This window comes from Canis lupus, chromosome 4, assembly GCF_011100685.1.
Source record: "Canis lupus familiaris isolate Mischka breed German Shepherd chromosome 4, alternate assembly UU_Cfam_GSD_1.0, whole genome shotgun sequence".
NCBI classification, from domain to species: domain Eukaryota; kingdom Metazoa; phylum Chordata; class Mammalia; order Carnivora; family Canidae; genus Canis; species Canis lupus.
In genome coordinates this window covers 4,934,047-4,943,233 of record NC_049225.1, presented here as the reverse complement: position 1 = coordinate 4,943,233, position 9,187 = coordinate 4,934,047, and the positions used below count along the sequence as shown (strand labels likewise).

At 41.3% G+C, this 9,187-nt stretch overlaps 1 protein-coding gene across 3 annotated transcripts in view; it reads left to right on the top strand.

The window, feature by feature from the left end:
- Window positions 1-1,565: 1,565 nt before the first annotated feature.
- The window catches only part of TBCE (tubulin folding cofactor E), a 78,719-nt gene continuing 71,097 nt past the window's right edge, over window positions 1,566-9,187 (top strand). Inside the window, exon 1 of one of the 3 annotated variants that reach the window (XM_038533856.1) lies at window positions 1,566-1,713. The gene's annotated coding sequence lies outside the window, so the exon portion shown is untranslated. Of the gene's footprint in view, window positions 1,761-9,187 lie in introns of all 3 variants that reach the window. The other 2 variants (XM_038533857.1, XM_038533855.1) reach the window with 2 other exon arrangements.

Sequence of the window (9,187 nt, the reverse complement as noted above, 5' to 3'; positions counted from 1 at the left end):
AAATTTTTAAAAACCCTTCTGATTAAAAAGTCTATAGCTCTCTTTCGGACATATATGAATGTCAGTAAATAATTTACCTTGCGCGGCCCCCCGGGTGGTTCAGAGGTTTAGCGCCGACTTCCGCCCAGGGCCTGATCTTGGAGACCCGGGATTGGGTCCCACGTCGGGCTCCCTGCATGGAGCCTGCTTCTCCCTCTGCCTGTGTCTCTGCCTCTCTCTCTCTCTCTTGCCTTTTATTAATAAATAAATAAAATCTTTTTAATTAATTTTTTTAATTTTTATTTATTTATTTTTATTTATTTATGATAGTCACAGAGAGAGAGAGGCAGAGACACAGGCAGAGGGAGAAGCAGGCTCCATGCACCGGGAGCCCGACGTGGGATTCGATCCCGGGTCTCCAGGATCACGCCCTGGGCCAAAGGCAGGCGCCAAACCGCTGCGCCACCCAGGGATCCCTAAATAAAATCTTTTTAAAAAATTACCTTTATTCTACTACAGTTTTTATCTAAATTAGGGTTAAAAGTACCCTCCAACGTTCATGAGTGCAAGAAGCTTGGTCAAAATAAAGTGATAAACCCATCAAAGTCAAGCCTATGGTCTAACAAAATCAGGTTTATTAACTTGCTGAAACAAGTAAGACCACACATCAGAATAACTGGGAGAGTCTAACTGAAAAAAAAGGGATGGGGAAGAGACAGGGATAGCATAGGATTGGGTGGAGTATAGGTAAGAATTGAGCAGGCTCTGGTTTGGGCTATGAAGCCAACTTTAAGGTCTAGAATCCTTGAGAACTACAAAGTCAAATTAAATATGGAATGGTATATCTAAAAACCCCTTATCTGAAGTTCTATACCTGGATTGGAAAAGTATCAAAATGACCTACCTGACTCAGCTCAGTCAGGCAGAACAGGGATAGTCCATTCTTACTGATAGAATTTCAAACAACAAAGCTTTTCAGAAGGTTTTTCATCCTACATCCTTTTATTAATCAACAAAAGCAGTTTTTACAGATTCACAATGGGTATCTATCCCTATGTACTGAAATTCTTCTCAACTTTAAGATTTGAGTTATTATTCAATTTCCCTTGGGTGGGTGAAAGGCCTCTTATTTTCAACCAGTGGTAACAACATCACAGGTATTATGTACTTTAATCATGCACCAGACCCCATTAAATGTCTGTGTCATCTCATTTGATCCTCACAACAAACCATTTGATCCACTGAGCTGGCTACATAGAAAACTGAGGCTTAGAAATTAACATGCCTATGGAATTTGCTCTATTATCGGATGCATTTTCATTTTGCCTTCTTATCATCATCAGTATTATTATTTTTAGTTTTTGAAGCATCAGCACTCTTTCTGAGACCACATGCTTTCTATGTGGTAGACTCTCAATACACAGGGTACTGAACAACAAGTAAACTGGAACATGCACTTTCATTGAGTTGTTCTGCCACCCTGGGTTTGGGGGAATCTTCTGGGCAGCGCAGGGGTAGAGAGCTTGCCTAGGCCTGGGTGGGTGGACCAAACCTCCAGTTCTCCAAACCCTCGCCTATGATCTTCACGCCTGAGCTCCAGCAGCTCAGCTCATCCCGCGGAGGCGGGACTTCCCGTCTTCCTAAAGAAGTACTTCCGGCCAGAGCCGGAAGCCTCGCTTCGGGCCGGCGCGTGTGAGGGGCGCGCCTCCGACCACCTGGGCTAGCCGCGGGCAGGTGAGCTTCGGAGGGGCTGCGGGGCTGCCGGAGCTGCAGGAGCCAAGGTTCGTGGCTGGCCTGTGGCCGGTGCGTCACGCTGCGGGGCTTCGGTGCTCCTGTCCTCTCCTGGAAACTCCTCGGGTTGTGGGAGTCGGGCGTTGCCTGCGGCCTGCGGCCTGCCGCCCCGCCCCGCCCCGGGCCCGCGGGCGGGGAGGGAGGGAGTCCGGCCGGGGGCCGCAGCTGGGCGGCGGGCGTGGGAGCGGAAAGGCCGGTGCCGCCCAGCGGCGCGGAAGAGGTGGAATTGCTCAGGTTAGAGAAGCAGCCCTCAGGTTCCAAATCCTTGATCAGGCGAAGGAGAGGTCACGGGAAGTGGGTGGAGAACTAGTGCTGACCACCAGCCGGGGGCGGGTCCGTCCCCAGAGGAACGGCAGCTCGTCGGGAAGACAGGGTTCACAGATGCCAGACTGTTCAGGGGAAGGCAGAAGAGATCAAGATCAAGAGAGCTGACTTCTTGTGTGTCTGACGTTAGTATAGCCAAGGCCTCTGTCATTTGATATTTGTCTCAAGGTTCCCCACCGTTTGCTTTTCCCCTTTCTCTCTGCTTTTATGAACAGCGTACCACTGGGTGTTTTTTGAAAACCCGAGTTGGCAGTCTCTGCCTTTTGACAGGCGACGTTTTTTACTTATTCTTTGTCATTACAGAGATACTTGTTCAGGCCCAAACTTTTGGAGTCACCCATGACTCATCTCTTTCATGCCACACATGTAATCTATCAGCAGATCCTGTGCGCTTCGCCTTCAAAATCTGTCCAGACTCCCGACCCTTTCTCACCACTTCACTTGTCCAATTTACAAGCTGTCTCTCACCTGGATTACTTCAGTGGCCACCTAACTTGTCTGCTTTTTCTTCCTTCTTTTAGTCTTTACTCCTCACAGCATCTAGAGTGATCCTCCTACCAAAAAAATCCTCTTAAAAAAACCCTGCAGGAACTACCCATTTCACTCAGAGTAAAAGCAAAGGTTGGTAGAGTGGCCCCGAGGTCCTTAAGATCCCCTCCTGCTTTACCTCTAATCTCTCTTGCTACTCCTCTTTGCTCTACTGTATGGCCTCAAGCACATCCTCAGGATATTTGCGCTTGTGGTTCCTTTGCCCGGAATGCTCTCCCCTCATCTGTCACATGGTTCAATCTTCCTTCATATTTTTTTGGAATATTACCTTCTCAGTGAGGTCCTCTCCAACATATGCTTCCCTTACAGCTCCATTGCACTCATTGTCCTTGTGCTTACCATCATACTTATGGCATGCCACGTGGTTTATTTATTTATCTGGGTTACTGTGTTTCCCCCACTGGGGTAGAAGCTTCATGAGGTCAGATATTTTTATATGTTTAGTTTCCTGCTGTATTCCTTTTTTTTTTAAATGCTTTTTTAAATTTTTATTTATTTATGATAGTCACACAGAGAGAGAGAGAGAGAGAGAGAGAGAGAGAGTCAGAGACACAGGCAAAGGGAGAAGCAGGCTCCAGGCACCGGGAGCCCAACGTGGGATTTGATCCCAGGTCTCCAGGATCGCTCCCTGGGCTAAAGGCAGGTGCTAAACCACTGCGCCACCCAGGGATCCCTCCTGCTGTATTCCTAGTGCTTAAAACAGTATCTGGGTTTTAGTAGACTTTCCATAATAGTTGAGTGAATGGCTTTGGACTTGTTCTGCAATCTACATTATGTACTTTCTGGTTTTTTTTTTTTTTTTTCTCTTTGCCTTTTTTTTTAATTGAAGTTTGATTTTGTTTTGTCTTTTCATTTTTTTTTCTGTTTGTCTTTCACACATATATTACTCTGCTCTATTTCTGTACTTATAGGGCTAATCTTTTAATTTTAATTTTTAATTTCACTATGCATACTTAAATTGAATCTAATTCAATCTTAAGCAAACCTTAACCCTGTAGAACAATATTGTTTTTACCTTTAAGTTATGGATTTTATTTATCTATTTGAGAGAGAGAAAGTGAGAGAGAGAGAGAGTGTGAGTGAGCATGAGCAGGGTGAGGGGCAGAGGGAAAAGCAAACTCCCCACTGAACAGGGATCCCAATATGGGCCTCATTCTGGGACTCCGGGATCATGACCTGAGCTGAAGGCAGGTGCCTAACCTGCTGAGCCACCCAGGCATCCCTAAGTTATGGATTTTAAACAGGCTTCTTGGATCATCTCAATACTTATTTTGTAAGATGTAAATGTTCAACAATAAAACTAGAGTTGTTACTATTTTCTGGTGGTTTTGATTTTTTTTTTCTTTTCGATTTATTAAATTCAGTTTATCCTACAGTTTATTTTTTCAAAGATTTATTTATTTGGGAGAGAGAGAGACAGAGATAGAGACAGTGCCTGGGGCCAGGAGAAGAGGCAGAGAGAGTCCCAAGCAGATTTCACGCTGAGCCTGGATACCCATGGAGGGCTTGAAGTGGGCTCAATCTCACAATGCTGAGATCCCGACCTGAGCGGAAATCAAGAGTCAGATGCTCAACCAACTGTGCCACCCAGGCCCCGTTCACACACTTTAATAGACTATTTGTTGCACACTTAGCACTTGAGAGTTTATTTTTAAAAAATATATGCTACTTTCCCTACTTTAGCATTTTACTGGGAAATATGCAAGAGAGTCCACTAGAAAACAATATGGTAGTAAGTGTGAAATAAATATGAATCAGAATGAAACTAAAAATACACTATACGTTAACTGACTTGAATTTAAATTAAGAAAAAAAAAAAAAAGGAGTATGACCCAGAGTAAATAGGGTCTACTGGAAAGGAGAAACTTCATAGTTTGCCAGTTATGAGGAGTGGCTGGGATGGATTTGTGGAGGAGTTATTTGAGGAGATTTGCTGATATTTGAAAGTGTTTAGAGAAGGGGCACAAAGTTATTGATTAATTTTCTCTTTCATATAAGTTTGTCATAAAAATTGTGGGTTTGGTGTAGATTTAAGTCATTGGTGTTGTAGAGAGAAGGCATGCCTATGCCTCTTAGGAAGTGCTTAAAGCTTTTTGGAGGGCCTACTAAAAATTACATGAGATGATTCAGTATGTGGAGGCAAAGAAACTACTGTGAGGATGCAGTAAACTTGGAGACAGGCTTTGACATTAGGCATAAAAGGACAGCAAGACATTATGGTAAGTGAAATAAGCCAGTCACAAAGACAAATGCTGTTTGATTCTACTTATGTGAGATACCTAGCGTCAAGTTCATAGAAAGTAGAGGCAGGGTAGAGAGAGGGATATGGGAGTTATTTTACTGAGTATAGAGTTTCAGTTGGGCCAGATGAGAAAATTTTGGTGATTGCACAACAATGTGAATATATCTAATGCCACTGAACTATACCCTTAAAAATGGTTAAGATGATATATTTTATGTGTATTTTACTACAAATAAAAAAAACCTTTTTTAAAAAGGACAGCAGACAAGTTTGTTAAAAATTGGGCTGAATAGCAGGTCCCTCACTGGCTCAGTTGGTAGAGCATGCGACTCCATCTTGGGGTTGTGAGTTTGAGCCCTGCATGGAGTGTAGAGCTTACTTAAAAAAAAAAAAAAAAAATTGGGTTAAATATTTGGAAATTGTTACGTTTGGGGTGGTAATTTAAAAGCAGATGACATTTTGCCCTTAAATGTTTAAAGATACCCATGTTCTTTAGTTTCTCCAGTGAGACTGCAATCAATGAAACCTTTGTACATTTCCCTACCTAGAAATTTTTTTTCTTACTCTTTGCTCTCCATTCCTAACAGCTTAATCAGGGCATAGTTTCCACATGGAGGCTTCTCTCACTCTTAACCCACATTGTTTCTTCTCAATCACTGTATTTGGTCCTTGCATTTTTAATTGTAGGTCTTAGTGTTTTGCTGTTGGTTCTCTCTCCCAACTAGACTGTAAGTTCCTTATAAGAACATGTCTTCTACTTCCTTGTATTCTTTGTGACAGAAAGGCTAATAAATGTAAGGATTCATAGCTTGTTAGTGTCTGAGCCAAGATCACTATCTGGAGCTCCTAAATCTCAGTTAAGTGTGGTTCCCACTGATAACTGAGTTTTCTGTTCGATAGGTGTCAGTGTGTGAACGATCTTCGGACTTCACACCAATTATTTTGGTACAATTTTGAATGAACATCAGAGGAAGACTTAGGGGCATATATTTGGAAAGATAATGAAAGTCGTATTAAAAACTTTTTTCTAATTATTAATTCACAAAGTGCTAGTATTTTTATCTTTTCTGTTGTGCATCAGATGTCTTTTTGGATCTCTTGGTGGTTAAAGAAAGTGGGAAATGTGATAACTGATTTTGGAATCCAAACCTGTGAGCAGTAGCTTACTGTGATTAAACTATGTCAGCTACTGCTATTCTGAACTTGTAATATATTTCTTTGAATTTATGAAATATTTCCCCTGTATCTAAATATAGAATCTAATTTATGGTGTTAATGATCTTAATCTTAATCATTAGATCTTAGTGACTAATGTTGATTGTTTACATTGAGCACTTCTACACATAAAATCTCATTTAATTTTCACAACAGCCTTATGAAGTAGTTCCTAATACCATCTACATTTTACAGATGAGGAAACAGAGACAAAGAGAGATTAAATTATCCAGTGTCCCATAGCTAGCATGTAGTGGACAAGATTGAATTTCTCTCCAGCAGACTGGCTGCATATAATGTAAATAGGAACAAATATGATCCCAATCCCTTTGTGGTTTTCAGAATTCTTTCAGTTGTGGGAGAAAGAAACTCTGTTCAAACTGATGTAAACAAAAGAACTTTGCTATTTCATTTACTGGGTTAATGAAAGGCATAGTTGGATCAACTCTACTTTCCTTTTTGGCCTTATATTCAGACAAATTTCTTCCACATAGTGGCAGTGTTACCTCTCAGCAAGGCCAGTTTTAAGTGGTCCTTTTATTTTAGGGTCTTGGGAAAGAGAAAGATGGATCCTCTCTTTAAAAGCCCATGTCATTTTCTAAAACACTGACTCTTCTTGGGTTAGGATCTTTACATATGGACCGGTGGCTACATGCAAGGAAGCAGAGGTGAGGAGTCATCATATTGGCCAGCCTGGACCATGTGTGGTGAGTGAGTAATGACTCACCAGGCAGAGGGAGTGTACTTCCCACAAGGGGAAGCTGCAGGCCTGAAATGGCAGAAAAGAAGTGAGAACTGCTTCAATAATGTAGATAGAGCTTTTGCTCTTTGTTAGGTGCCCTTGCCAGGTTAAGATTCTTCCACTCTTAAAACAGTAACAGTTATTTTTATTTATGTTTTTAAAATATTTATTTATTCATGAGAGACACACACACAGAGAGAGAGGCAGAGACGTAGGCAGAGAGAGAAGCAGGCTCCATGCAGGGAGCCTGGTGCTGGACAATCCAGGGTCTCCAGGATCACACCCTGGCCCAAAGGCAGGCGCCAAACCAGGCATCCCAGTATCAGTTATTTTTAGAAGAATTGAAGAAATTGTTAATATTTTGAATGAATATTTGCAGGCAAGATAAGGAAAATGAAAGCACTGTGTAAAGAGCTATATAATTTAGTTTAAATAATTTACTTTGTTGATGTTGGAGACTTACCACGAAACTCCTCTCATGTCCTCAAATTTTCTTTGATTATTTATGTTGGATAAAGACCCCGTTAGCAGTCTGATAAAGCCTGTGAGCTCTTTAGATTTTTTTTGTTGTTGTTGTTGGTTTGGTTTGTTTGGTTTTTTTTTTTTAAGTTTATTTGAGTGAGTGAGAAGAGCAAGAGAGCTAGAAAGAGCAAGAGAAAGCACAAGTGGGGGCGGGGAGGGGGAGAAGCAGACTCCTCGCTGAGCAGGGAGCCCAATGTGTAGCTCCATCCCAGGACCCCGGAATCATTACCTGACCTGAAGGCTGACTGAACCACCCAGGCACCCCAGAAATTTTTTTTAAGATATTTATTTTATTCATAGAGACAGACACACACACACACAGAGAGAGAGAGAGAGAGAGAGAGAGAGAGGCAGAGACACAGGCAGAGGGAGAAGCAGGCTCCACGCAGGGAGCCTGACATGGGACTCCATCCCTCGTCTCCAGGATCACACCCTGAGCTGCAGGTGGCGCTAAACCGCTGCGCCACCGGGGCTGCCCGAATTTTTGTTTTAAGATTTTATTTTTAAGTAATTTCTACATCCAATGTGAGACTCGAATCAGAACCCTGAGATCAAGAGTCACACACTCTACTGGCTGAGCCCATTGGGTGCCCCTAAAATGTTTTTTAAATGTTTTTAAATACAGAAAACACATAGGATTTCATTTAAAAAACTTAAAAAAACTCAGCACCCCAAACCCAAATAATCCAGCTAAGAAATGGGCAGATTATACAAATAGATATTTTTCCGAAGAAGACCTACAGATGCCTAACAGACACATGAAAAGATGATCAGCCTCAGTCACCATCAGGGAAATAAAAATCAAAACCGCAATGAAATACCACCTCAGACTTGTCAGAATGGCTAAAATTCACAACACAGGAAACAAGGTGTTGGTAAGGATGCAATCCAGCAATTGCACTACTAGGTATTTATCCAAAGGATACAAAAATACAGATTTGAAGAGAGTACATGCATCCCGATGTTTATATCAGCATTATCAACAAAAGCCAAATTATGGAAAGAGCCCAAATGTCCATCCACGGATGAATAGATAAAGAAGATGTGGAATGAATATATATATTCATACATACATATACACCATGAATATTACTCAGCCATCAGAAAGAATGAAATCTTGCCATTTGCAACAATGTGGTTGGAGCTAAAGAGTATAATGGTAAGCAAAATAAGTCAGAGAAGAACAAATACCATATGATTATACTCCTGTGTGACTTAAGAAAGAAACATAGAGGGGGGAAACAAGACTCTAATTATACGGAACCAACTGATGGTTCCCAGAGGGCAGGTGGGTGAGGGATGGGTGAAATAGGTGATGGGGATTAAGGAGGGCACTTTGATGAGCACTGGATGTTGTATGGAAGTTCTGTATCACTAAATTCTACCCCTGAAACTAATACTACACTGTATGTTAACTAACTGAGATTTAAATAAATAAAAACTTAGGGGAGAAAAAAAGAAAATACATAAGACTTCAAGTGAAATTCAGTTATGTGAAATAGTTATCAAAATACTTAAAAACTACTATTGTAATTTTGAAATAGTGATGCGTGCCAAGTATATCTGGAGATATCTGTAATAGCTGTAATGTGATATAAAATATGTATGATCACAGGTGCTGCTAATCCAATTGATTTTTTTTTGACCTATGTGCACAATTTTGGAAAATGCTAAATTTCAGTTAGAAATTAGTGAAAATCTTCAGTTAGAAGATACCTTGAGAACCTATGTACTTACAGTAAAAAAAAAATACCTCACTTAGTCTCTGTCCAGGTAATCAGCCCAGTACTCCAACTACCTGATGAAAATGAAGTTTCACTGTT